The sequence below is a fragment of the Pelobates fuscus genome, chromosome 5 (assembly GCF_036172605.1).
Source record: "Pelobates fuscus isolate aPelFus1 chromosome 5, aPelFus1.pri, whole genome shotgun sequence".
Taxonomy (NCBI): domain Eukaryota; kingdom Metazoa; phylum Chordata; class Amphibia; order Anura; family Pelobatidae; genus Pelobates; species Pelobates fuscus.
The window spans coordinates 24,313,402-24,340,223 of record NC_086321.1 but is presented as its reverse complement, the minus strand read 5'-3'; the positions used below and the strand labels follow the sequence as shown (position 1 = coordinate 24,340,223).

Here is a 26,822-nt window from a genome sequence, read left to right as displayed (position 1 = left end):
AATTTAGAGTTTGTATACCTTTAAATTGTACAGTTGTATGGTATAGTTTCATCTGCATTCTGTAAGCTCCTGGATAATTGTATTTCCCTACATGTTAAAGTGCCGCCAGTGGCCATAACTCCATCCGTACCCATGCACAGGCCGCCTCTGCCTAGATGTGGGTAGGTATTTGTACTGTCCTATATTTTAATTTTTTTTTTACCATGAATATCGGTGTCCCTCTATTAGAATATACAACAAAATCAAGCAGTGTCGCTCCAGAATCTGGGCTCTGGATCCTGCACCTGTTAGAAATCTGGCTGTATCTCCAGTCATTGAGTTATAAGGATCCAGAACAATCTCTTATACATTGTTCTCACAAGGTCTCAAAGAACACGACTTTTTCCATAAATGACACATAGAAACATAGAATGTCACGGCAGATAAGAACCATTCGGCCCATCTAGTCTGCCCAATTTTCTAAATACTTTCATTAGTCCCTGGCATTATCTTATAGTTAGGATAGCCTAATGCCTATCCCACGCATGATTAAACTCCTTTACTGTGTTAACCTCTACCACTTCAGCTGGAAGGCTATTCCATGCATCCACTACCCTCTCAGTAAAGTAATACTTCCTGATTTTATTTTTAAACCTTTGTCCCTCTAATTTAAGACTATGTCCTCTTGTTGTGGTAGTTTTTCTTCTTTTAAATATAGTCTCCTCCTTTACTGTGTTGATTCCCTTTACCCAGGGAAGAAAGTCAGGATTGCAAATTGGGACTCTCACTGAATCCAGGACTGTTGGTAGGTATGTTAGTCAGTGTAAATAGGATTTTATCTTCTTTCCAGTAACATAAATGGTTATCAGTGGGTGATAGTGCCCCACTCATACAATGTAATTCTGTTTGACCTTTAGGAAGACATAATGAATGTGTTTATATTTTATTTATTTATTTAATATTTATTTAATTTTTTTTTTTTTTATAGATTATAAAAAGACATAGCCGAGCAAGATGCCACAGAAAAGAAAAGGTAGTTTAACCTGGAAATAACATACAATACCTTACAAACAACAGCTAAGACATAAAGTATCAATTTACAATATTAGATTTAATAATAGCAGAAAATAAGCACACCCGCATCTACACAGAGAGACAAAGATGGGATATAGCTTACAAACAGGACACACACAACTGGTCTTACATAGGATAAAAAAAAAAAAAAAAAAAAAAAAGAGTCAAATTACCCATAATAAAGTTATTTTAATATCTACTAAAGGGTCAGAGAGATCATAAGAAACTATCCTAATCTTGCTTTCATCCCAGCTTGGCAGAAAATGAATGTTTATATTTTATTAACCATATCATGTATGTCAGTGAGGGGTGCCCAGTGCCAGCTGCATGCTTTGCACTGACTGTCCTACACTCACAGCTCAGAACACCCTGTGTCCAATAAGGACAGTCCACAAGCTGTGATAGAACTACATCTTCCATGATTCAAAACCATGAGTGAGGCTGGCAGAGCATCACGGGAGTTGTGCTGTAACCTCTCACAAGACATGGGCCTACATTTGCTGCAGTGAGACGCTACAGAACGTGAACGCGCTGATCACGTGACGTGGTACCCGCCGCCGCCATCTTTGATGAGGGTGTGTTGCCAGGAGACGGCTCTGACGGGTTCTCGCGGCGGGCGAGGAGCGTGACGAGCACAAAGCATCCAGAGCGGCTCGTCCGAGTGATCAGAGCGCCCGGCCGGAACACCGGGACCGAGCCGCACCCCCTGCCGGTATCTCAGGGGGCGAGAGTTTGGCTGAATCAATGGTACACGCTGTCTGCAACCGGGACTGAGAGCGGGACTCTCCCAGGTGAGACCTCACTGCATTCACTGGGGTTAGATTGTCAGCTCTGCGGCCTCAGTCATACTCCCAGTACTAATAACCTCTGTATACCGCGCTCCATCCAGCCTGGGAGCTCTGTATACCGCGCTCCATGTCAGCCCCATCCAGCCTGGGAGCTCTGTATACAGCGCTCCATGTCAGCCCCATCCAGCCTGGGAGCTCTGTATACAGCGCTCCATGTCAGCCCCATCCAGCCTGGGAGCTCTGTATACCGCGCTCCATGTCAGTTCCATCCAGCCTGGGAGCTCTGTATACCGCGCTCCATCCAGCCTGGGAGCTCTGTATACCGCGCTCCATGTCAGCTCCACCCAGCCTGGGTGCTCTGTATACCGCGCTCCATGTCAGCTCCACCCAGCCTGGGAGCTCTGTATACCGCGCTCCATGTCAGCTCCATCCAGCCTGGGAGCTCTGTATACCGCGCTCCATGTCAGCTCCATCCAGCCTGGGAGCTCTGTATACCGCGCTCCATGTCAGCTCCATCCAGCCTGGGAGCTCTGTATACCGCGCTCCATGTCAGCTCCATCCAGCCTGGGAGCTCTGTATACCGCGCTCCATGTCAGCTCCATCCAGCCTGGGAGCTCTGTATACCGCGCTCCTTCCAGCCTGGGAGCTCTGTATACCGCGCTCCATGTCAGCTCCATCCAGCCTGGGAGCTCTGTATACCGCGCTCCATGTCAGCTCCATCCAGCCTGGGAGCTCTGTATACCGCGCTCCATGTCAGCTCCATCCAGCCTGGGAGCTCTGTATACCGCGCTCCATGTCAGCTCCATCCAGCCTGGGAGCTCTGTATACCGCGCTCCATGTCAGCTCCTTCCAGCCTGGGAGCTCTGTATACCGCGCTCCTTCCAGCCTGGGAGCTCTGTATACCGCGCTCCTTCCAGCCTGGGAGCTCTGTATACCGCGCTCCATGTCAGCTCCTTCCAGCCTGAGAGCTCTGTATACCGCGCTCCATGTCAGCTCCATCCAGCCTGGGAGCTCTGTATACCGCGCTCCATGTCAGCTCCATCCAGCCTGGGAGCTCTGTATACCGCGCTCCATGTCAGCTCCATCCAGCCTGGGAGCTCTGTATACCGCGCTCCATGTCAGCCCCATCCAGCCTGGGAGCTCTGTATACCGCGCTCCATGTCAGCTCCATCCAGCCTGTATTATTTTTGCCATTTATATAGCGCCAACAGATTCCGTAGCACTTTACAATATTATGAGAGGGGATTTAACTATAAATAGGACAATTACAAATAAGCTTACAGGAACAATAGGTTGAAGAGGACCCTGCTCAATCGAGCTTACATTCCATAGGAGGTGGGGTGTAAAACACATTAGGACAGGAATTTGTAATCAAATAAGGTGGGCTGCCCTTTAGGAGAGGGCAAGAGACAGGTATGTGAGGTAGGGGTTAGTCTTGGAGGCCATAAGCTTTCCTCAAGAGATGGGTTTTAAGGCACTTCTTAAAAGATGCAAGACTAGGGGAGAGTCTGATGGTGGTAGGCAGGCTATTCCATAGGAAGGGAGCCGCCCGCGAGAAGTCATGCAAGCGCGAGTTGGCCGTACGGGTGCGGACAACGGGCAGGAGGTGGTCACGGACAGAGCGGAGAGACCGAGAAGGGACATACCTATGGATCTGTGAGGAGATATAAGAGGGGCTATAGTTGTTCAGTGCTTTATAGGTGTGAGTTAGTACCTTGAATTGACTCCTATAGCATACAGGAAGCCAATGTAAGGACTGGCAGAGGGGTGAGGTGTGAGAGAAACGACTAGAGAGGAAAATCAGTCTAGCAGCAGCGTTCATTACGGACTGTAGGGGTGCAGTACGGCTTTTGGGAAGACCAATCAGGAGAGGGTTACAATAATCCATGCGGGAAATTACTAGAGCATGGACAAGCTCCTTGGTAGTATCTGGTGCAAGAAAGGGGCGGATGCGGGCTATGTTTTTAAGATGGAATCTACAGGATTTGGCAACATGCTGGATGTGAGGCTCAAAGGTGAGACCAGAGTCAAGTATGACGCCAAGACAGCGCGCTTGCAAGGATGGACTGATGTTGGTACCACAAACTTGAAGGGAGAGCGAAAGAGGAGGGTCAGTATTAGGAGGAGGAAAGACAAGGAGCTCAGTTTTTGAGAGATTGAGTTTCAGAAAGCGGGAGGACATCCAGTCAGAGATGGAAGAAAGGCAAGCAGTGACATGTTGCAGGATGGCAGGGGAGAGGTCCGGGGAGGAGAGATATAGCTGGGTGTCATCAGCGTAGAGGTGGTAGTGGAATCCAAAAGAGGTAATAAGTTTGCCAAGAGAGGCAGTATAAAGAGAAAATAGAAGGGGACCAAGGACAGAGCCTTGGGGGACTCCAACCGAGACAGGACGAGGGGAGGAGGTATCATTAGAAAAAGAGACACTGAATGAGCGTTGGGAGAGATAAAAGGAAAACCATGAGAGGACAGAGTCACAGAGACCAAACGATTGAAGAGTTTGAAGAAGGAGAGCATGATCAACGGTGTCAAAGGCTGCTGAGAGGTTAAGAAGAATTAGTATGGAGTTGTGGCCTTTGGATTTAGCTGCGATTAGGTCGTTAGTAACTTTGATAAGGGCAGTCTCTGTAGAGTGGAGAGGGCGGAAGCCAGATTGAAGGGGGTCAAGGACAGAGTTGGAATTGAGGAACTAAGACACACGGGTAAAGACAAGTCTTTCCAGAAGCTTTGAGGAAAAAGGGAGCAGGGATATGGGACGGTAGTTAGAGGGGGTGGATGGGTCGAGGGATGTTTTTTTTTAGTATAGGTACTACAGTGGCATGTTAAAGGTCAGCAGGGACGATACCAGAAGAGAGAGCAGTTGAAGATGTGTGTGTTAAAGAAGGCACGAGACAAGTGGAGAGAGATCTGATGAGGTGAGATGGGACAGGATCGAGCGGGCAAGTGGTGGGGCGAGAGGAGCAAAGAAGAGCAGACACCTCTTGGTCAGTAGCTGGGGAGAATGTCTGAAGGGTAGGAAAGGCATGATCTATGTGTGGTTGAGAAACAGAAAGGCGAGGGGAGAATTCTTTCCTTAGCTGTTCAATCTTGTCAGTGAAGTAACATGCAAAGTTATCAGCAGTAAGGTTAGTTTGGGGAGTGGCCACAGCAGGGCGAAGAAGAGAATTAAAGGTGTCAAAGAGGCGCCTGGGGTTGCGGGAACATGAACTAATGAGAGAGGAAAAATAGGACTGTTTGGCAAGGGCAAGGACTGCACTGTATGAACACAATATGAATCTATGTCTATACTCCATGTCAGCTCCATCCAGCGTGGGAGCTCTGTATACTGTGCTCCATGTCACCTCCTTCCAGCCTGGGAGCTCTGTATACTGTGCTCCATGTCAGCTCCATCCAGCGTGGGAGCTCTGTATACTGTGCTCCATGTCACCTCCTTCCAGCGTGGGAGCTCTGTATACTGTGCTCCATGTCAGCTCCATCCAGCGTGGGAGCTCTGTATACTGTGCTCCATGTCAGCTCCATCCAGCGTGGGAGCTCTGTATACTGTGCTCCATGTCAGCTCCTTCCAGCCTGGGAGCTCTGTATACTGTGCTCCATGTCAGCTCCTTCCAGCCTGGGAGCTCTGTATTCTGTGCTCCATGTCACCTCCTTCCAGCCTGGGAGCTCTGTATACTGTGCTCCATGTCGGCTCCATCCAGCCTGGGAGCTCTGTATACCGCGCTCCATGTCACCTCCATCCAGCCTGGGAGCTCTGTATACCGCGCTCCATGTCACCTCCATCCAGCCTGGGAGCTCTGTATACCGCGCTCCATGTCACCTCCATCCAGCCTGGGAGCTCTGAATACTGTGCTCCATGTCACCTCCTTCCAGCGTGGGAGCTCTGAATTGGAATTATTAGACATGTGCCTATTGTCACAGCGGTAGCTTTATGCCTCTTCTTTTAGTAGTAATAAGATGTCTGCACACTGCATTTGTTTGAGAACAGACTGCATTAATCAGTATTCAGAACAAGTACACATCCATTACATACTTCATTGTCATTCATGGATCATGATTACGTTGTGTTCTTGTAATCATTGGTAACGTTTATGATTGACTTTTTTTCCCCATTTCCATAAGTGATAATTTGTAAAAATGATTTGAAGAAGAAGCAATGTTTATTACATTGAAGGCTGACATACAGTTCACCTTAGGTTAGCAGTCTCTGTATGTTTTAAACACATCGCTGTCATTTACCCAGTCAGAAACCGGCTTTACTTTAGATATTGATTCTGATTTTGAGTGTTGCAGCTTTCAACAGGTTTGCTAAAATAAACAGTTTTGGGTGTGGGAGGGGTCAATGCGTTCATGTTTTAGATTGGAGAACAGATGGTATGAAAGACCCTCAACTCGCACCTCTCAGCATCAGGGGACTACAGTGGGTACCCATGGTCACATACTGTTCGTTACAGGTTATAGGTTACAAAAGCCAAGCTGGAAGAATGATCAACTGTTGTGGCCTAAAATATTTGGTTTTGTCAGTTCTCCACGATTTCAATTTACCGTATATACTCGAGTATAAGCAGAGTTTTTCAGCACATTTTTTTTGTGCTGAAAAACCCTAACTCTGCTTATACTCGAGTCAATGTCTGTATTATGGCAATTTACATTGCCATAATACAGACTGGGGGCTGTGGGGGCTGCAGAGCGTTTACTTACCTCTCCTGCCAGCTCCCTTCTCCTCCGCGCCGGTCCGTTCAGCACCTCTGTCAGCTCCCAGTGTAAGTCTCGCGAGAGCCGCGGGGTCATAATGCGGCTCTCGCGAGACTTACAGTGTGAGCTGACAGAGGTGCTGAACGGACCGCCGGAGGAGGAGGGGCTGCAGGTGGATCAGCACTGCTGAGTCTAGGCAAGGGGTCAGGAAGCAGAATAAGGCAGACAGATACTGAAGCCAGGGCCGGACTGGGAAAAAAATTCGGCCCGGGCATTTTTTTACCACAGCGGCCCACTAAGAAGGGGGCGGGGCAGAGAGGGTGTGTTTTTGTCACTCAAAGTGAGCATGTTGGTTCAATGCTCTTCCAGGGCAGACCATGCCCAGAGCTCTGCTGAAGAGCTCTAGCATGAGAAAAAAGCCCTGTATTTGTTCTGCACAGTGCAAGCAAATTTAATAACATGCTTGCACTGTTTCCTTGCAACTTGTCTCTGGTGTCTCTATAAATGGATACCAGGAGACAAAAATGTCAGGAAAGAGTATTGTGCATGTGTTTGGAGCCTGCAAGATAGAGCTCCGTCGGGTTCCTCTGCTGGCAGGCTGGCTCCCTCCCTCTCTCTCCCCGCCGGCGGCTGTCTTTGACAGCATGTGGGCCGGTGAGGGAGATCTTTGATCTCCCCACCCGCCCTCCATGGAATACAGCGGGGCTGGCTCTAGGATAGTGCCGGCCCTTCAAAGACCAGCAGGGGAGATCCTGGGACCTTCCCCTGCCGGCCTCGGCCACCGTGGCCCACCGGGCATTTGCCCGGTGTGCCCGATGGCCAGTCCGGGCCTTACTGAAGCCCCCTGGTGGACAGCATGGCAGAGAACCTGACTGGGATGCTAGAGCTGTGAGTTCAAACCCAGCCAGGTCTCTTAAAGGGGCAGTCACACCTTGCTGTCTGCAATGTTCAGGCTGTGTAGTGACACACTGGCATCATGATTGCTGTTGTACTTAGTCCTTCTATATACAATTGTGGCTCTGTGTTCATCTTACTAGGAGAAACAGCCAACAGTGACACATTGTATATATTGCAGATAGTTTTGGGATAATGCCGGATTTAAAAATTAAGTTTTTGTTAGTGTAACGGACCGTTTCACTTACCAGAGGATAAAACCCAGTTTAGGCGATAATCCCCTTTACAGATGCAGAGGCAGCTACTGCAAACACCATTCTCCCGACTGGAGACACATGAACACTGAATCCGAGAAACCTTTTAAATTCTCCCAAGCATATGAATGCTGTAGACCATTGAATAGGAACCATACGAATAGGCTTGTACTCCTAGCAGTCAACTGGAACAGCATGCAATAAATCCATCCCCCCAATAATGAGACGACACATCACTTTGAGGGTAAAACAGGAACTCTGGACTGGCTCATCCAGCCTGGCTTTTATTACAATAATACACATACAGTCCACACCCAGGGGAGGCATAAAATACCCAATCACATACATGGTTCAGCCCACACATCCCCTCCCCTCAGATAACAACATTAAACCCAATTATCCGGTACACCTTTTCAGCCAAGTTCTGGATGTACCCCAAAAACAGGGGGTACACCTTTAAATTCCAAAGATTTGACCGACCGCATGGGTAAAGTATCCGAAAACAGTTCCATGCATTTTGGCCCTGCGGTCGGTCACAAACAAGGGAATGAAAACAGACGAATTGCCTGTGTTATAGAGCCTGGAGAGGGTTTGAATGAATTCCCTTGTTTGTGGGGTTCTTTCTACCGAACGGCGGGTCATTCGGTAGTTTCTATACGAATTTCTGGAAGTATGGAGGTCTCAGCGGTGTTTGCCTAGTCAAGTGTCCGATTTTAGTTCCAGACACTCGACGGCAAAACACCGCTGTTCGGTAGTTTAAGATGGCCGCCGCCACGTGTTCGGCTCCCGAATGGCGGCCACCCAGAGGACACAGAATACATTACATAGATTGCCAATTACCTGTTTGCAACATTGTTGCAAACGGTAATTGGAGGCACACTTATTCCTGGGTGGTCTGGTTGTTCGGTAGTTTCACTCAATATACTGAATGGAGTGATTCTACCGAACAATCAGATGAATACTGCATATCTATATCCCAGGTTAACTCAGCATATAACTACATACAGGATATTAAAGGCAGGGTTAAAGTACCATGTTCCACAGTCTTAAAGGTACAGTATCACAAAAGTCCCAATAAGTTCACGGATGGCCCTTAAAGGCCCAGTAGCCGTAATATAAATTATTACATGCCCAAATATAGTTTGTATAGAGCAATATGTCCTGGGGCCGTAGTCGCAGGGCAGGAGGCTAGCAACCAGGCCTCTCCAGTTCACAGTGGCGCAGCTGGTTTCGCCACAGTTAGGTTCTTTTTTTGTTAAGCCATTATTTGCACTTTTAAAAATGTGTTTTGTTTTTTCTGAACGTTATACTACATAAATATATAGTGTATGTTAAAATGTACAGTCAACATCCTCTGCTTCTTAGTTCTTTTGATATGAGTATATAGGCTACTCATTGACATACTTAGAAGGAACTCTATAGACTGTGGGCTCGTTTGAGCAGGGCCCTATTCAACCTATTGTTCCTGTAAATTTCTGTAATTGTCTAATTTATTGTTAAATCTCCCCCTTTGGTAATATTGTAAAGAACTACGGAATATGCTAGTGCTATATAAATACCAGTAATAGTAATAATGAATAATGATAAATAAAAACATGTATTCCTGACACTATAGTGTTTTAACTATTTAGGTTCCCAACCCCATTTAGATCACAGTAAAAAGGTGATTTTACTCCCCTTTTCCCCCATGCTGCGGCTGGCTTCGCCTACTTGGCGGAGACCCTAAATCTTGATTATCTCCGCCAATACATAGTTTTCACACAGGAAAGCATTGGGTATCCTCTTAGAGATGCATGGAATCAATGCTTTTCTATGGGGAGTAATCAGCATCTCCATGCAGAGCGTGGAGACGCTGAATGCCAATGCTGCACAGTGTGCCGCACTGAACTAGGAAGCACCTCTAGTGGACGTCTTAATGACTCTCACTAGAGGTGTTACTAGTCAGTAATGTAAACACTGCTTTTTCTCTGAAAAGGTCCAAATTCTGCATGGACAAGCTATAGACACCAGAATCACTACTGGTGACTATAGTGTCCCTTTAATGCAGTTGAGTTAATATCTATTAGTTAGGGGGTATGAATTTGCTATGTATTGTATGCACCTCTGCAAAGAGTTGGCTACTGTGAGCAATTGTCTATTGTTTGAACTGGAACAGTAGTAATCCTTCTGACCCTATAGGCGATGCTATTCATTTATTACAATTCCAAGTGGATTTTATTTCCGAATTTACATTGTGTGTCTTGTTGTCTTGGCACAGCCAGAGTATACCATATAAACTTATTTAACATTGTTTACACTCTGAAAGCATGTACTCTTCTAACACTTTGGGGTAGAAATGTCCGTGCAAGCGTGAGCATATAGCGTCACGGAGCACAGATGTTGCTGGGACGTGGAGTTGCTGTGAAGACAAGTATTATTATTATTATTATTATTATTATTTATATAGCGCCAGCGAATTCCATAGCTCTGTACGCTGGGATATTTTATACTGTGAGGGAATAAGGAACGGTCTGTTTCAGAAAAGTGAGTTCAGAGAGCTGGATTTAACTGTAAATGATAGCCTGTTTGTTTATTTTCTATTTTTAGTGTTCTAGTGTAGTTGCTATGGCAATGGGTTGGAAATGCACCTTTTTATGTACATCAAAGGTTGCAAATGGTAAACACTTGTAGCTCAATTTACTAGAGTAACAAAGAATCTCTGTTCAAGAAAAGTCTCACACAAATGGTATTCAAAAGTGTTTTTTTTTTTTTTTTTTTTAATCTCCTCCACTATACTAATGGAAAAAGCCTCAATGAGCGAGTACCAAACTGAGATGAACTAAACCTACTGCACCGGTTCCTGTTTAATAGATGGGCTAATTAGTCACATGAGCGTGGGGAATCAAACTCCATTATGCTGTAAATTGGTTAGATACCATGATGTAAAATTAAACTCCCACAACTACTGGCCAGCAGCAATGACTATAATACACATCAGCCTTAATACATGCAATAAAAGTCAAAGGAAAAAAAGTTTCTCAAATCCCTATGCACAAGTAACTTTTTTTTCTTTTTCTTTTCTTTTTTTTTTTTTTAGCGGATACCATAAGCCTGTGAAATCACTTGCTTATTCCTACCTAAAATTAAATAATCTCTCATATCTTAAAGGAACATTATTAGGTTAGAAACACAAACACATATTCCTGACCCTATAGTGCTAGACCCGCCATTTAGGTGGCTTGCCCACCCTAGCCCCCTTAAAAAGGAATTAAAACTCCCCTTATTTCCAGGGCAGCGCAGGTCTGCCAGCGCTCCTCCCATACCCCGCCCCCTTTGTGACATCATCAGCATTGACGATTTTTAGCCAATCCAATGAATTGGGTTGGCTAAAATTGGCAAGGGGGCGGGGCCAAATGCCATTTTGGCCAATCAGCACCTCCTCATAGAGATGCATTAAATCTATGCATCTCTGAGGAAAATTAATCGTCCCCATGCAGAGCGTGGAGACGCTGAACAGCAGCACTGAGCCAGGAAGCCCCTCCAGTGGCCATCTAAGGAGTGGCCACTTGGAGGTGTCCCTAAGGGCAATGTAAACACTGCCTTTTCTCTAAAAAAAAAGGCAGTGTTTGCATGAAAGTGCTTGAAGGCAATGATTGTACTCACCAGAACAATTACATGAAGATGTAGTTGTTCTGGTGACTATAGTGTCCCTTTAAGTACGCACCACATAACCAGTATAAATCCTACCTAAAACACCAACTTAAACCAAGTTATAACACATATGTGGTTTATTTACTAAACTAAATAGCAAAATGTAGGTTACATAAAGTAGATGTTTATTTTTTATTTATTTTTTTGCTGTATTGGCCTCAGTCTTGCCAAGTGGCTTTCTAATTACCGTACTCCAAATCTGAGTTTATTGCAGAAACCCCACTCATCGGTTTTTGAAAGGGTTACTTCAAATGGAATAACTCTGGTGCAGTTCCCCACTATTGGGGGCAAAACTTTTATAACAGTTTGCCCTCTTACCCAGTAATTAACGAAAAAATGGTCTTAATAGAGAACTAACGTTGGTCAAATGTCTAACTGCCCCTGTAGCTGTAATACTCATATAGCTTTGGGGATATGTCAAACTGGATTGTAACATTACACAATAATCGCTGAAAGGACTGAAAGATTATAAGCCAGATGCTTTTTTGTTTTAAAACTCAGAAATGTGTAGGTGATTGCCTTTTGAGGCAGACTTACAACCACTAATATAGTTGCAATCTCAGTTTGCAAAGTGTTTGGAGGCAAAACGCTGGGAAGTTAATTAGGCAGGAGCTGTCAAGTTATGCTATTTATTTTTTTTTCCAACACAAATCAGACTTATTATTATTGCCATTTATATAGCGCCAACAGATTCCGTAGCGCTTTACATTATAAGAGGGAGGATTTAACTATAAATCGGAAAACTTACAGGAACGATAGGTTGAAGAGGATCCTGCTCAAACCAGCTTACAGACTAGTACTATGCATGGATCTTTTAGAATAAATACACGTGTAAGTCATTTCTAACTTGCGCTGCTTTGCTCGTACGCTACTAAATTGACATGTAAGTAGCCATCTATCCATGGAGGTGGACATAAGTTGAATGCAGACATTAAATTATTTGACAGTGGAAAATTGTTGGTATTTTTTTATGGACACACATATCTTCTGGCTTTTGTTTTTTTACCATGCTTAAAGACAATTCCTGTATCATAATTGCAATTTATTATGTTTTTTTTTTGCAATGTCTCCAAGTTTCCTCCACTGTCCAGTAATTCTGTAATTCTGCTAGATGTCTAATATTAACTGTGTCTCTATGGTTATATCTGTTGTTAATTCATACTGTTTATCATGGTCAGTAATTCAAAGTGAGTTGCAAATGGAAGGACTTGGAGAATTATTCAGTGCACCTAAATTGCCCTTAAATCTGAAATTTGCTTTAAATTGCCAACAATTCTCACTTTAGTAAATACGCCTGATATACTGCTATGTTGTATTACATCTTATTTCCTCGATGTATTTGGTGACACTAGGGTTTTCACATACTAGTAAGTATAACCGGATTCAGTGATATGTTAATTCGATTCTATGGCTGCTGTACTTCCTCGGATGGAATGATATTGTTCAGCCATACAAAGGCATTAAAGGGACACTATAGTCACCTGAACAACTACAGCTTAATGTAGTTGTTCAGGTATGATCTATAGCTTCCTTCAGGCAATCTTATGTAAACACTGTATTTTCAGAGAAAATACAGTGTTTACATTGATAGAAATACCTCCAGTGGCTGTCACTCAGACGGCCACCAGAGGGACTTCCTATCATGCAGGGCCCTAAAAAGGCCCTGTACACGTCAGACGTATTAAAATACATCTGACGTGTGCAGGAGAGAGAAGGCACTGTGTGCGCACCTTCTCTCTCCAGCCTGTCAGCAGAGGAGGGGGGCGGGCGAAGACCGCGAGCTGAGCTGTCAGTCAGCTCAGCTCGCGGCCGCGCACACGCGCGCATGCGCGGTAGTGCACTCAGGACTTCAGAGGGCGGCATGAATGCCCTCTGAAGTATGTGCGCATGTGTGGCGAAGCCGCGCATTCGCACAAGGGAGCAATGACGCTTCCAAATGGAAGCGTCTGATTGCTCCCTGCTTGCGCCCGCCTATTTCGTCATTTTGACGAAATAGGGGGCGCGGCTTCACGAGGCTCCCGGCGCTGGAACCAGGTGAGTAAAGAGGCTTGGCTGGAGAGTCCCTTTAAAGGAACTCTCCTCCCTCAAAACACATTTTAATCTTTTTTTAAAAGGTTGTGGAGTTCCTGGACAAGTAATTCCTGACCCTATAGGTGTAAAAACACAGTTAAGGCAGCACTGACCCAGAAAGCACCCCCAGTGGCCGTCTTAGCGACTGACACTAGAGTTATTAGGCAGCAATGTAAACACTGCATTTTCTCTGAAAAGGCAACGTCTACTCTACATTCAAAAGCCTTAAGGGACAGGCTATAGACACCAGAACAACTATATTGTCCCTTTAAGACTTTAAAAACACGAAGTTCTAGTCTTGTGGTACTTTCCATAGTTGGTTCTTCTTGCTATTCTTCTTAGCGGTTGATGACAGCGTCGGTCACTGACACCCAACCAAGAAAATGAGAAGTGCACTTCCACAGTGAGGAATTGATGAGACAGGGCAGATGTGTGCCGGGGACTCCAACTCAAAATATCTTCATTAAGATGGTGGTGCCAGGACATCACCAGTGAGCTGTAGTAGTGGTTTTGGTGCATTGTTATGTACCTTTTTATTTATGACATTTTACGCCATTACAGGGGTGCTAGATGTTCTCCCCCACAGTGAGACTACAATGCTATTTAGTAAATAGACTTCTCATTACGTGCAACAAGTGGTATTGCATCAAAATAACCCTAGTTAATAACAATGTTGGCATAACTTTGCTGCAAAACAGAAAACTCTCCCAAACGTAGGGCTCCAGTAAATCAAGCTGTATATATGAATGTATTGCTACACAATAGGAATTTGTTTAGAATAATTGCGGTTGTGTCTTGATTAGTCTTTGGGCTCTTTAGGCAATTTAAGAAAAACGCTACTTTCGGGAAATTATATTCCGTCTGAACTCAGCAGCCATTCCCATTATTGCAGGAACTTTAATTGCAGAGATTTAGTGGTTCACATGACTATAATCATTTATTGCTTCTAAATCCTCTCTAATGTGATTCAGCTCAATTTTGTATTAAATTATTATTATTATTTTTTTTTTTTTATTGAATTAGATTTTACATTCTGAAGCAATAGAACACTTGTAGCCAAATAACATTTTACATGTACTTAACTTTCCATTTCAATTTTTAAACCGGTATTTCCGCACAATTTTATTTATTTGTGTATAAAATCGAGCGACAGCGTTTGGAGCACTTTTTATTCATTTTTATGCTTATTTTAGGTTATTCTGAATGCTTTTAACTGTATGCTTATTGGATCCATACATTGGACACTGTCGCTCCCGAAGGATTAAATAAAAACCCTCTTTATATTGGTATTTACAGAAGTGTTAATTTGTTGGGTTATTGCATTTTCATATCTCTGCGCTGAATGGTGCATTTAAAGGATCACTATAGGGTCAGAAACACAAACCTGTATTCCTGTCCATATAGTGTTTAACTCACTATTTAAGTGGCTTAGATCACTTATAAAAGCTTAAAACCTACCTTATTCCCAGCGCTGCACGGGTCTGCCAGCGCTGGCTCCACCCCCTCTGTGACCATCAAAATAGCAGATTTTTAGCCAATCCAATTCCCATAGAGAATGCATTGGACAGGCTAAACTCGGCACAGGCGGGGCCAAATGCCGTTTTGGCCAATCAGGACCTCCTCATAGAGATGCACTGAATCAATGCATCTCCATGAGGAAAATTCAGCGTCTCCATGCAGAGCGTGGGGACGCTGAACGGCAGGGCTGCTTACTGTGCAGCCCTGAGCCAGGAAGCACCTCCATCTAAGGAGTGGCCACTGGGAGGTGTCCCTAGGGGTAATGTTAACGCTGCCTTTTTTTCTGAAAAGGCAGTGTTTACATAAAAATGCCTGAAGGGAGCTTTTATACTCACCATAACAACTACATTCAGCTGGAGTTGTTCTGGTGACTATAGTGTCTCCTTAATGTTCAGTGTACGGAACATATTTACACAATAACTAGTTCAGTAGAGTGCTAATGGTAAGTTTTGCTTTATTGCCACATTTTATCTTGTGCCTCTACGTTTTATTACTCTGACTTGATTGTAAACTGAGTTTTTGAATGTTTTACCACAATGTGTTTTAGTACAATCAACCTTTTTTTTTTTTTTTTCCTCTCATATTTACCTCTGAGTTGGTGCCCTTTTTAAGCATTCTAGTGCACTTATTTTTTATTTAATTACAGTGGGAGGACTGCACCTATATACTGTAGACAATAAAGCACTGTTTGATTCATAAGAAAGTCCTACTCCCTGATTAGTAATGTAAATGTTAAAGGAACACTCCATACACCAGTTAAAGCACTTCAGCTTGCTGATGTGTATTCGGTGATAATGTCTGTCACTGTGGGCTTATTTTGTAAAGGTGCTGATTCCCAAAGAAATGTGTACTTTTATACAATGCACTTGTCATTGAACTGCATTGGGAAGTCTGCGATTGGACAGCCACAGAGTCTGGACGGGGTTAGAAGTGGAGGGCTTACAAAGGTAGCAGACAAGATCTGTAATAGCTGCAAGTTGTTTTTAGATAAACCCCCAGTAAAAAAAAACTGCATGATTAAGTGCATGGATGCTTTCATTGTGGTATATCTACTGTTTTTTTTTTTTTTTTTGTGTCGTGGAGTGTTTGTTTCGTGAAATGAGGGGGGCTGAATATAATCTAAAACATTACATTGCATTTATTATGTAGACATTATTAGGAACATTATAGCATTAGGAATACAAACCTCTATTCCTAATAGTGTCCCTAACTTTATATGTGTGTGTGTACCCTCCGAAGATAAACATTTTTCTTTTTTCTTATTTACTTTTTTAAAAAAATGTGTCCCTGCCACAGCTCACACGGTCTCCTCCTTCCACAAGGTCACAGTGATGGTGCTCACTAAAGCTTTCCCAATATGTAATTTGATCTGTGTTACATAGCTGAAAGGAGACTTGCGTCCATCAAGTTCAGCCTTCCTCACATTTGTTTTTTGCTGTTGATCCAAAAGAAGGCAAAAAAACCCAGTTTGAAGCACAATTTTGCAACAAGCTGGGAACAAAATTCCTTCTTGACCCCAGAATGGCAGTCAGATTTATCCTTGGATCAAGCAGTTATTACCCTACACTGAAAGATTATATCCTTGAATATTCTGTTTTTGCAAGTATGCATCTAGTAGCTGTTTGAACATCTGTATGGACTCTGATAAAACCACTTCTTCAGGCAGAGAATTCCACATCCTGATTGTTCTTACAGTAAAAAACCTTTCCTTTGGGGGGCGGGGCTTACCAATCGTCCTGACCAGACGCCATTTCCCGAAGCTCCCTAACATCAAGCCAAATCCAAACGATAACGGCAGAACCGAACCCGATCCGGTCACGGCACCAGCACGAACAGGTTCCGTAGAGCTGACAGAACCGATAGATGCCTTTCTTTCAACCGGCAAAGTCGGTCCGGCGGAAATACAAACCCGGGGCTTACCGCACGCTGCAAAGCCTAGAGAACCTCCTGGGAGGCGGCACGCAGACCTGGGCCGAGACGCCTGACACCCCGTTACCACTCGCATTGCCAACAACAATGCCGGGCATGGGCCGGCGTTCACAAAAAACACATGCCCCAACGGATGGCAGGGATATCGGGGCCATGTTCCAAAGACCCACGCATCCCCGGACTCCTGTTGCAAGCGATACGCCCGACAGAGACACGAGCGCTACACAAGGCCATACTGAGCCCGGAGGCTCGAAACACTCACCGGTAACTCAAGCCGAGCCACTGGATGCAGCTGATGACTCAGCGCCGACAACAAAGAAGGACCTGAAACTCCTCTTAGCAGAAATCCACAACTTGCTTGCAGCAGACTCGGCCATCTTAAAAAGAGAGGTACGAGCAGTGTCGGAGAGAGTCAAGACTACCGAATCTGCCATAACACAGGTGCAATCTCACCTATCCTCAGTGACAGACTCTATCACAATGCTCCAAACGCAACAACAAACACTAGCACATAAAATCACCACATTGGAAGATCGCCAGAGAAGGAATCATATTAAAATAAGGGGCATCCCCGCAACGACTACGGCGGAGGAGCTGCCCCACTATATTAGGAGGCTGCTGGCTACGATCCTACCACACGCTGTAGCAAAGAAGGTCGCAATAGATAGTGTTTATCGTCTCCCAGGCCACTCTCCCCTTCAACATAATATGGCCCGAGACGTAATTCTTCGTTGCATCTCCTTACCCGACAAGCTCCAGATCATGGCAGCGCTAAGAGGTAGGACACCTCTCACTTTCGAAACCTCAATCTTAACCTTTTACCAGGACCTGACAAGGCCCACACTGCTCCTCCGCAAGTCCTTCACCCCAGTCACAACACAGCTCCGGGCAGCAGGACTGGCCTACCGATGGGGGGCGAACGGCTCCCTTACTGTATCTCATGGCGGGACTACACATAATCTGCCCTCCGTGGCTGAAGCGACAAACTTTCTGGGGACCCTGGGGCTACCATGCCCGAGCAACCCCCCCACCTCGGGAGCACCAGCGACGGCTTGGGACCCCGCATCCATAAAACCAGTCGTACCAAGAACGGCTGACCTGCAAAGCACGGAAGACCACGATTAACAAGCACGAACTCAGGCTCTATATATTAACGTTAAAGTTTGGTTTGATTTTTATGTACTTTTATGTACTTGTTTTACCGCTTATTACCCAACCTCGACTTAGTTAGGGACAGACCTAACTTACACTCATGCAGACCATAACATCGGACAACGAGACCACAGGAGTGGCGACTACTACCCTCCCCCCCCCCCCCGTAACCCCCTTGGTCAGGGGCCTTAAACTCGCAGGCATATACTAATCTGCACACCTGCCTCTCCGGCCGCCAGGCCCAAACTCTGCACTATATGCATCCACCCACTCAGATTGAAGTAAGCACGATCACTATAAGCACGCTATAATTAACGGGAACGGGCGACTAGAGCGACTAAACTGAGAACACTCATATGGCAGACCCCATTGCGGACAGCTCAGAGATGTAATCAGACTAGACACCCACACCCATCACTCTTGACTAAGTAACTGACCACTAGTGCACGACCTGTGAAGAAGCCGTACTACGACTCATAATCAACGGTCTCTCACTGAAGTAACTTTAAAGTTACCACATGACCACACATACCACTAGACAAACTGACCGTACATAAGTTTGTAATAATATACTTGTATTATAATCATAAAAATTGTGCATCTGCTCCATTGCCACATGTTTGCATCACAAAATACTTTCGCTATGGCTGTTGTGGCTAAGCAAATTGTTATGTCAATAACTGCACTCAAAAATAAAGAATTTAAAAAAAAAAAAAAAAAAACCTTTCCTTTGCCTTAGACGAAATCCTTTTTCTTCCAGTCCAGTGTCTTTTTATTTTTTTTATTTTTTTGTAAAGGTGAAGGGATTTCAGCATCAGCCATTTCAATAATGTGTAATCTTCTCTGGCAGAAAATCAATGTACATTATGATATTTTTAAATGCTTCCAATAGTGTAAGAACTGGCTGTCAATTAGATGAAAGGTCAACACTGCAAAAAAGCGGTTATTGGGGGCGTGGCCTAGCAGCGGAGCGGAATGGCTGCCTAATCTCTGAGCTCCTCCGTACTCGCCCTGCAAATCGCTAGAAAGCTGCCCCAAACGCAAATATGGGGAAACACACTAAGGCTGGGGGTACCCCCAAACCAGCGGCCACCCGCCCACCTGCAATCCAGGCATCGGTCAGGCAATACATGACCACACAGCCGGACCCATCTTCCCAGGCCTCCGCTGAGGCCTTCCTGTACTCGGAGGCCTCATCCATGAGCCCGAACTCCCAGGTCGGCGACGCGAGCGGAGAACCCACTGAACACCCGCCGGCAGATTGGATAGCCCTGCTGAGAGCACTGCCTACCAGAGCGGATCTGACCCAAGCCACATCGGCCCTCCATGCCTCGATCCGGGCCGACCTCCAACTGATGAGAGCGGACATGCAGGGTATGGCGGACCGCATGGCGCGGCTGGAAGAGGAACAAGACAACCTCACTGTGGCCCACACAACCACAGAGTCCACGCTTCTCAGCCACACTGCCCACTTACAAGCCATGGCGCGCCATGTAGAAGACCTCGACAACAGGGGCCGCAGAAACAACCTGCGGATCCGAGGCCTACCTGAAGGCGAAGAACCCTCAACCCGGCTCACAGACACACTTACCTCCCTGTTCAACGACCTTCTAGGCCGTCCTAAGGACACCCTGATTGACTTTGTCCGTGCACACAGGGCATTAAGACCCAGAGGCCCTGAAGGAGCGCCGCCAAGAGATGTTATATGCTGCTTAACTATCTTCTCCCTCAAGGAAGACATACTACAGGCGGCCCGTAATGCGGGATCCATTACCCACGAGGACCACCCGATCCAGATATTTCCCGATCTCTGCCCGGCCACATTGGGCTACCGCAGGGCCCTGAAACCCCTCACTCGAGCCCTGACGGCTCAGAAGGTGAGATACCGGTGGACTTTCCCGACCGGCCTAATTGCTCACACCCCTAATGGTCCCATGCCGGTACGCAACCAACAGGACCTGCAAGATCTCACCATTGAGCTCCAGCTACCACCTTTCAACATGCCTTGGCCGGACCCGTTAGACTTCTATGTAGGCCCACCGAGGCCGACACGAGACGACCCACTGCCACAAAGAAGAACTAGATCTAGACAGGAGACGGCGCGGCCAGTCGGCAACACCCGCTGAGTTCTACGGCTCCTAAGAGACTTCGAGACCCACAGTTTGAGGTACCTGCCTACGAACAACAACCCGCTGGGGAGCCTCCCATAAGGTATCTCACAAACCACACTGAACTGCCGATCTCCCTCTCTTGTTTCACTTTTGGGTGGGGGGCTGAAACGGGGGATTTGATAACTCTGCGGCTCACGCTGTGCCTCGACCGCCACTCAGAAAGGGAACATTCTCTTAACCGGCTGCGTTGCCATAGAGGGACTGACATTGCCACACCACCAACCACGAGCCGCAGAGACGGGGAGACTCGGTGCCACCGGCACATTTTGTGACTACTAATAATGGTGATATAGGGTCTTTGTCGGAGGGCCCATCCTCCCCCTCTATTGAAGTGGATGGGTATATACCATGGGGAAGGATAGGCAGGAGGGAAACACAACCACCACACACACGCCTGACGCCAGAGCTCAGGGCCACAACACGACACGCTATCCAACTAGACACGCCATGATGCTCGCACACACGACTCACAAGGCTAGAAGCCTGGTCCACACGACATGCATAATCTTTACGATACCCCACTCACAAGATCACAGACAACCTAGGGGCTAGAGTATTTTTTGGGCGGGGCGGGTAGGGGGTAGCCAGAGGGGCCTTCCACGTGGGAGTTTTTCTTTCTTTTTGTTGTCACCGCTGTAGGTGACCCCACGGGGAAACACCTCGTTGTTTTTCTCCTTTTTTATCCTTTCCTCTCCCCTCTCTGAACCGGGACCCCGGAGAGAGACCGGGTATATCCGAGAGGCATTCAGTAACCAGTAGGCCACGTTCCCACCTGGTCGGGGTGTCAGGTAGAAAGGCAAGGGGACTCGACCGAACCGCTAGTACGGACGGGACGACTCCACCTCGGCCTACACCCGAGCCATTATTTTGTATAGTGTTGTTTTATTGTTCATTGTTTACTTATTGTTTACATAGTGTCCATTTTATTTTTCTTTTCTTTTTTGTGTCGTCTCTGTATCTAATCCTAGGCGCTCAAAGTCCGGCTGCGGTGTCCGCGTGGGGACTCGGGAAGGGGCCTCATCAAGGACCACCCGTCCAGGTAACACCCTTTCCCTGTACCTCTGACACGCTCCTCCCCTGAACCCACCCACCACCTGAGTGGTACTGCACACCGTAGGCCCACCATTTATCTGCCCGCACTACCCCTCCCAGAATAGCCCATAGGTACTCCGTCATGCAGAACCCGAAACCGGTAACCAGAGCAGACATCAACATTGTCTCTATTAATGCCAAGGGCCTTAACCAACCTGAGAAACGATCACAGGCGCTCCGCCACTTTCACAGCCAAAGAGCCCACATAGTATTCATACAGGAGACACATTTCAAGGAGGGTCTGACACCTAGAATAACTGACAAACGGTTCGCCCAATGCTATCTCAGCAACAACCCCTTAGGAAAATCCAAAGGCACGGCCATCCTCCTTCATAAATCCCTACATTTCACACCCACAGCAACCATGAAAGATGACTGGGGAAGGTATATATGTGTTAAGGGAACGATAGCTGACCGTACGTACACGCTAGCCAACCTGTATGCTCCTAACACTGCGCAACACCGTTTTCTGACTAAATCACTGAAAGCCATCATGGCCTTCACGGAGGGTTGTCTGATCATGGGAGGAGACCTGAATGTGGCCCTACAACCGAGCCTAGACACCTCTACGGGCACCTCGACGATACCCAGACATGTGTTGACCACTATCAACAAAACCCTTAGAGACCAACGCCTGACCGACTGTTGGAGAGCGACACACCCTGATGACAGAGACTTCACCTTCTACTCCAATCCAAACAAGACGTACTCCAGACTTGACTACTTTTTCCTACAACACTACTACCTGACTGATGTTAAGTCTGTGACGATTGGGACAGCGACATGGTCCGACCACGCACCACTCACCATGACGCTAACGTCTCCCCTCTATAAGCCGACGTGCCGCAACTGGCGACTGAACGAAGCCCTACTTAACGACCTAACAGTAGCCACGGAATCCCGAACCACACTTACTCAATACTTCACTGACAATGTTACCCCAGATGTGACACCCCTCTGTGTGTGGGAGGCCCACAAATGCGTGATACGAGGCTACTTCATAGCCAAAAGCGCAGCCCTGAAAAAAGCAAAGGCTGCCAGACTGGCGACCATAATCACGGAGATACAGGTGGTGGAAGCCAGGCACAAACTTACACGGCTCCAGAGCGATGGTGCCAAGCTACTGACACTACGCAGGGAACTGGCATCCATCATGAATGCCTACCACCAAAGGGCGCACCTGCGCACCAAAGCCTTCTTTCACACACACGCCAACAAATGCGGGACCTTGCTGGCCCGTATGATCGCTAAAAAGAGAGCAGAATCCTACATACCTAAAATTCGTGATAAAGAAGGGCGACTGAAACATCTCCCGGGAGACATGGCGGCGGCAATACGGGAATATTATGCGGAGCTTTATGCCATACACCCCGACAGGGAGCCACCACGCCAAGGTGACGCCTTACCAGAAACCAGACAATACCTACGCACACGCATACATAACCGACTTCCCAGGGAAGCTACGAATGCCCTTGACGAACCGATCACGCCTCGCGAGTTAGCCTGGGCCATAAAAGAGTCGAAATTGGGCAAATGCCCGGGCCCTGACGGTCTCCCCACTAGATACTATAAAAAATTTGCTGACGTGTTATCCCCACATCTCTTGACTGCCCTTAACACCTTACGTGACGGAGCCAGCCTACCCACACAGACTCTAGAGGCCAACATCTCCCTAATCCCAAAGGAAGGTAAGAACCCGGAACTCTGTGCGAGCTACAGACCTATCTCCCTACTAAATTGTGACCTTAAACTCTTCACAAAAATACTAGCCCGCAGACTACAAACCTACCTCCCTGATCTCATACATAGAGACCAGGCAGGGTTCACGCCCCAGAGAGAAGCAAGAGACAACACCATCAGGACACTAGATCTCATCCACAAGGCACAAGACAGTCGGGAGGGCCTCCTCTTGCTCTCCACAGACGCGGAGAAGGCCTTCGACCGCATAGATTGGGGCTACATGCTGGCGGTATTGGAAGAGATAGGTCTGGGCCCGCACATGATGAGCTGGATACGAGCACTATACTCCAAACCCACAGCAAGGGTATGCGTGAACGGACTGTTCACGAACCCGTTCCCCATCCGGAACGGCACAAGACAGGGATGCCCCTTGTCCCCACTGCTGTTTGTACTGGCACTAGAGCCCTTTCTTAACTCTGTCCGGGACAACCAAGCCATAAAAGGGATACAGATAGGGCGGACGAGACACGTAGTGGCTGCCTTTGCAGATGATCTGCTGTTTTATGTCACTCAGCCTGAAACATCAATGCCAGCAATTATGGCAGAGTTCCAGCTCTACGGCCAATTATCGAATTTCAAAGTTAACCTCGCCAAATCTTCGGTTCTGAATGTCTCGATCCCACCCAATAGAGTTGCAGCCCTGAAGCACACGCTCCCATTCCAATGGTCTGACACTACTATAAGATACTTAGGCACCTCCATACCAAGAGACCTGTCACAAATATACACCACTAATTTCCAACCCCTCCTAACCACAATACGTAGAGACCTGGAGGAATGGACTAAAGTTCGCCTTTCCTGGTTTGGACGCATTGGAGTGTTGAAAATGAACATCCTGCCCAGGCTGCTCTACTTGTTCCAGACACTGCCAATTCACATACCTGAGGCGTACTTCTCAACACTGCGCTCCATGGCACTCAGATTCACATGGCACAACCTGCAGGCAAGGGTCAAACACGACACTCTCACATTACCAAAACGGAAGGGCGGCCTGGCCCTCCCAGACTTCCAGGTTTATTACAAGGCAACCCATCTCCAGAGGGTGATGGAATGGTCCAAATCGGAGGTCCACAAGCTATGGAAGGAAATAGAGTCAGACCAAATATCCAGACCAATAGGGCTCCTACCGTGGCTAGATCACCACCAGGGCAGACAGCTGGCTAACCCACACCCGCTAATTAGAGCAACCTTAATGGTCTGGCACAAAGTGGGGACACCCTCCTCCTTCACCACGCCCATTTCACCACTCTTACCCCTGACGCATAATGACGCCTTCCCACCTGGACTAGACGCAGGCCCGTTCCAACAACTGTTAGGAAACTCACTACCCAGACTCTGCCACGCCACCACCAATGGCACGATACGGACTCTTGAGTCCCTGCTCCCCGAGGGGAGACCAACGTTCATGCTGCAGTTTAGATACAAACAACTATCCGCTTACCTAACAATAGTCACCAAAGACATCCATGCCCACAGGCCGCTCACAGACTTTGAAAGGCTCTGCCATGACCCAAACCCACTGGCCAGGGGACTGTCCACACTCTACAGCCTCCTCATGGACGCAAAGAGACTTCCCCCACCGAGCTTCATGAGTAAATGGGAAACCGACCTGGGAATTACACTCTCGCCAGCCCAATGGGAAAAGGTCTGTACCCTGTCCCTTCACTGTTCAACATCAAGCGGCATACAAGAAACGGCCTATAAGGTACTGTCTCGCTGGTACCGCACGCCACTGGCCACCCATTCCTACGACCCAACCGCCACCAACAACTGTTGGAGATGTGAGAAAGCCCTAGGCACTCTCTTCCATATCTGGTGGACGTGCCCCCTGATACGACCCTACTGGGCAGCGATCCACACGATCATCACCAAATTTTCTGATACTCCCCCCCACTTAGACCCAGCAGCCTTTCTCCTGCACCACACCTCCACCCGTAGCTCAGCTTACAAAAAATCCCTAACGATCAGGATCTTAAATACAGCCAAGAGTCTCATTCCCTTATACTGGAAACAGAAGACCCCACCACCTGTGTCGACCTGGTTTAAGCGCATGGAAGAGCTAAGGGCACTAGAGGAACTCACCTCACACGCAGAGGGGAGGGAACAGTCGTATATGACGACCTGGACACACTGGATACTGACCACGACGAAACCTGACTTCCAGACGCTTATCACAGACTGAGTAGACATCAGAAGGGACATGACCCGAGACGATAGGTAGGGGTGACAAGGAAGGACCGACAAGACAGCGCACGTCATACATAAAGCTACCACTGACAGACGTTAACTCGACAATTCTGACCCTGACGGAGACGAAGGACCACATAAACCTAAAGGGAAGGGAGGACGCTTTCTTAAACGCTGAGGGATCCCCCCCCCCCCCCTTTTTTTTTTTTATCCCCCCCCCCCCCCCCCTCTCCCCCCCTTCCCCCCCCCCCCTCCCTTCCCGGGTGGACTTGCGGGCCGCGCAGCCGGACCAGGATACAGCAGACCACAGGTATGCCATTAAATGCTCGACTACACATGTTCCGACCTGGAAACCTGCGCGTTTCTCTGCATTACTTTACCGACACCTCAGAATCGCTAACAATGTGCCTTATTACCTGTATCTGTCAGTTGTTGGAAACCTGCGTGTTTCACTGAACCACACTTGAGACGTTTACCTTTATTGTTATTTGCAAATTTATTCTTGAAAATCTGAATAAAATTTAATTCACAAAAAAAAAAAGCGGTTATTGGTGCTCTTTCCCCTTATTGGCGTGTGGAACTATTGCTGTTCCTATTCACAACCTTTTCTCGAGTATCGTCTAGATCTGTGTTCTTCTCATACCTGTCCTTAATTGCTTATTTTGACAGAAATTTCTGATGCAATATTTTGTCCAAGTGAAAGGAAATCTTACTGTGGGTAACTGCGCACTTTTAAATACTTATCTCACAGACAGACATATTGAAGATACACTGAGCAGCAAGTTTGATAAAAAGCTAGTACTTCACTATTAAAGTGTTTCCAAGAATCCGTAGCAGGACACCCAGAAGGACAGTAAGAGAGCAGAATCTGCTAAGCTGACAATGGTCTGGTTTCTGTCAGTAAATGTTTAAAGAGCTTCGCTGCAGATCAGCAGACCCAAGCGTTCCTTGTCCATCTTTCAATTCACACGGTGTGTGGGGGAAACAACATAATATAATGGTTTAATAGTGTCATTGGTTTTATTTATTTGATTTACAGCAAAATATGTCAAGCCAGATGTTGCACAAAAAAAGCTTGTCTTTATGTTAAAATGACATTAAACTGACATTTCATAGCCCAAAAATATATATGTAAGCATTATATTGTGGAGTTCTGCCCTGCCTTGTTATTTGTGGGACTGCCACCCCAGTAATAAGGACAAGGGGGCTGCGGTTACAGTCTCCTTTACACATAATATATGGTTTTTGTATAGCGTAAGATCACCCATATCACTAATTGGTGGGATAAAGTGATAAGCACACTGTATATTTCCCCTTTATATATGCTGGATAAAACATGAATTTAAAAATAATCAAAAATGTGGTTGTTGTTCCTTAAATGCAGTTATTAACCAAGAGTTCAGTGTTGTGTTTAATTGTTTTTTTTAACTGTAACCACAGACTAAAAGAATAAAAAAAAAAAAAAAAAACCTAAATAAAAATAAACTGTGTTTCCCGGTATCTTTAACTATAGGGGAGATGTAAACCTAATATTAAAGGAATGCTCTGAACATCATAGCAACTATAGCCCATTGCCATGGTTGTGGTGCCTTCCCAGT

The 26,822-nt window shown here is 46.5% G+C and overlaps 1 protein-coding gene across 10 annotated transcripts in view; it reads left to right on the top strand.

Moving 5' to 3' along the window:
* The first annotated feature begins 1,623 nt into the window (after positions 1-1,623).
* PPIP5K2 (diphosphoinositol pentakisphosphate kinase 2) overlaps positions 1,624-26,822 on the top strand; it is a 77,137-nt gene continuing 51,938 nt past the window's right edge. For 7 of the 10 annotated variants that reach the window (XM_063453649.1, XM_063453658.1, XM_063453659.1 and 4 more), the window contains exon 1: positions 1,624-1,844. The gene's annotated coding sequence lies outside the window, so the exon portion shown is untranslated. The remainder of the gene's footprint in view (positions 1,845-26,822) is intronic. The other 3 variants (XM_063453657.1, XM_063453656.1, XM_063453654.1) reach the window with 1 other exon arrangement.